Genomic DNA, 2,542 nt, shown 5'->3' with positions numbered 1-2,542 from the left:
GACAAAATTAATGCAACCTATTCCCTTTTCAAAAATCTGAGGTGTTACAAAATAAGTGTTTCTTTTATGGTTCTTTATGACTTTTCAAAAATCTGAGGTGTTACAAAATAAGTGTTTCTTTTATGGTTCTTTATTAGTCGGCCTATTCAAGTATAGTGGACTTCAGCTAGCTCTACCAATTCAAGTTCAGCAATACAAATATCTGCAAATTTATAAAAGAACTAAACATATAGAAATAGACTAAGGAGAAAAAAATATGAAGGAATGATCAAGACAAAATACATTTCACCAAAGATCAACATGTTGATGATTAAAGAATTATACAAAGCTCAGGATGAATACATATGTTCCAAGCTAGGATTGCTTAATATTTTTGCACCACATAGCTTGAGGGGGGGGGTTGTTGATTAATAAAAAGGCCGTTTTATAATTGTCTAACTACTTTAGTTAAGACATACCATTTCCTCTTCTTCTACATACTCTCCTTCTCTTATCTCACAACTGTCAAATTGAATTCTCAAGAATCAACACCCTCCCCAAAATATCTAGAAATAATCCCCATATGAGTCAATTACCTTACAGAAATGGACACCATACTAATATGAAAATGGGCACCATACCAATAAACAAATTAAAAGGAAAACTAAGATGCTCTATTTTGAGCTATAATATCTAACTATTGGCGTTTTAGATGGAAAGAAAGAGCAACATATCAAAACTATATTGAATATGCCACAATTTTTTATTCCAAAATGTGCCACGTTTTCTCCCTGATTTACATTTCCATCTTGTTAAGACACGAAGAGTATACCTACACGAATGTAGAATTGTAATCCGATCATGAGGATTAACAAAATTATATCATCTGCATTAACATAATCTCTCAAAATTTACATATCCTAAGTGTTGGCAAGGCATCTAATTGAAAGCATTGCATTTTTAAGCACACATGAAGGGGGTCTTGGTTCATCAAATCATATATCAAGGATATGACCTTCACGAAAAGTAAAGCGAGATTCTTCGATGATCCTTACTTTCAACCCTATAGCTGGGAATCACCACCTTCTGTTGTAGATCACTTGCGGTTAAAAAAAAATAAATCATTGATCCTTCATTCAAGACATGCATCTAAGAGACAACAGCAACACAAAGCAGCCAAACTAGAATGAAAAATAAGAACAAGTAATTAAATAATGAATTTTGAGTGAGTAACAATCAAATAATACCAAAAATAAATAATGATTCTTTTTCATGAAAAATATATATACCAAATAATCTTGCAAACTAGGAGGACAACGGTGAATGATATAAGGTGATTGTAAATATAAGACATACCATCCTCCCATGAGAAACCCCAAGGAAATAAACATCTGATGAATTAAGAGAAAGAATCAATGAGTTTGATTTGAAGAAAGAGTCTAAAGAGACAAGTAGTTTTAATTGAAAAAGGAGTCTCACTTAAAGTAGAACTCTTAAAGTTACTGTTGAATTCAAGTGTTGGAGTTCCACTACAATACAACAGAATCAATGAATGTAATTTGACGAAGAAGTCCAAAAAAGGTAGGAGTTTGAATTGAAGAAGGAGTCTTACTTGAAGTAGAACTCTAAGTTAAGAGAGTTCAAGTCAATAAGGAGTTTGAAGTGATCAATAACTCTATGATAAATGTGCTTAAATAGAAACGAAGTCGTTCAGAATATGTGTGCACTTACAGAGCAAAAGAGCGATTGAGAAATTCACTTCGCAAGTGTCACCAACGAACTGAAAGAACACATCGAGGAACCTGATCCTTTTTTACAGAGTTTATGTATTAGGAGTTTTGATGTAATCTTATTTCGGTGAGTTATAAACTGAATTAGGAGTGTTGTCTGTAATAACTTGAAGAGTTGTGAACACATGCCTTGGGAGGTTTGTGTTGAAGGTTAGAAATTAGAGTTAGTTCCTAGGATTACAAGAGTTGTAGTCCAAATTCATAACTTGAAGTTAAGGTAGGTTGCAAAGTTTGTAATTTATCTTTTGTGGATGCTTGTAGTTGATTTAGTGAAGTTGGAGTTAAATTTTGTAAGGGTATAGGTCGTGGTTTTTACACCTTTTTGAGCCGGGTGTTTCCACGTAAAAATATTGTGCTTTTACTTACTGCCTTTACTGCTTTGTTATGGAAACCTGTTTCACACTTAGGTGAAAAGTTAAATCAGTAAATTATTAGATTGTGTAGAATATCAATTGGTGTCAGAGCAAGTTGTCTTTAACAGGTTAACACCTAAGATAAAAGATCAAGATGCCTTCTGCACCACCTATTGGTCACAGCTAACGACAATTAACTGTCAGACCCCCAATGTTCAATGTGTCTCACTTTGGCTGGTGGAAAGCACGCATGAATGATTTTATTCAAGCATAAGATTATGAATAAGTTAATTGATGACCTTGAAGAATTAGTGAATAGGTTAATTGATGACCTTGAAGAATTAACATGTGAAAGAGATCATTTGTTTAAAGCCTTTGTAGATCAAAAATTTGAGTACATGGATCTCAAAGATGACAAAA

The 2,542-nt window shown here is 33.2% G+C and overlaps 1 long non-coding RNA gene across 1 annotated transcript; it reads right to left on the bottom strand.

Moving 5' to 3' along the window:
* Nucleotides 1–719: 719 nt before the first annotated feature.
* On the bottom strand, nt 720–1,347 carry LOC138339107 (uncharacterized). The gene is made up of 2 exons (XR_011212162.1): nt 1,269–1,347; nt 720–1,160 (listed from the first exon to the last, which is right to left on the bottom strand). It is a non-coding gene; the product is annotated as an uncharacterized lncRNA (long non-coding RNA).
* Between the last annotated feature and the right edge of the window lie 1,195 nt (nt 1,348–2,542).

Source organism: Solanum lycopersicum, chromosome 10, assembly GCF_036512215.1.
Source record: "Solanum lycopersicum chromosome 10, SLM_r2.1".
NCBI classification, from domain to species: domain Eukaryota; kingdom Viridiplantae; phylum Streptophyta; class Magnoliopsida; order Solanales; family Solanaceae; genus Solanum; species Solanum lycopersicum.
This window is presented reverse-complemented; position numbering and strand designations above follow the sequence as displayed.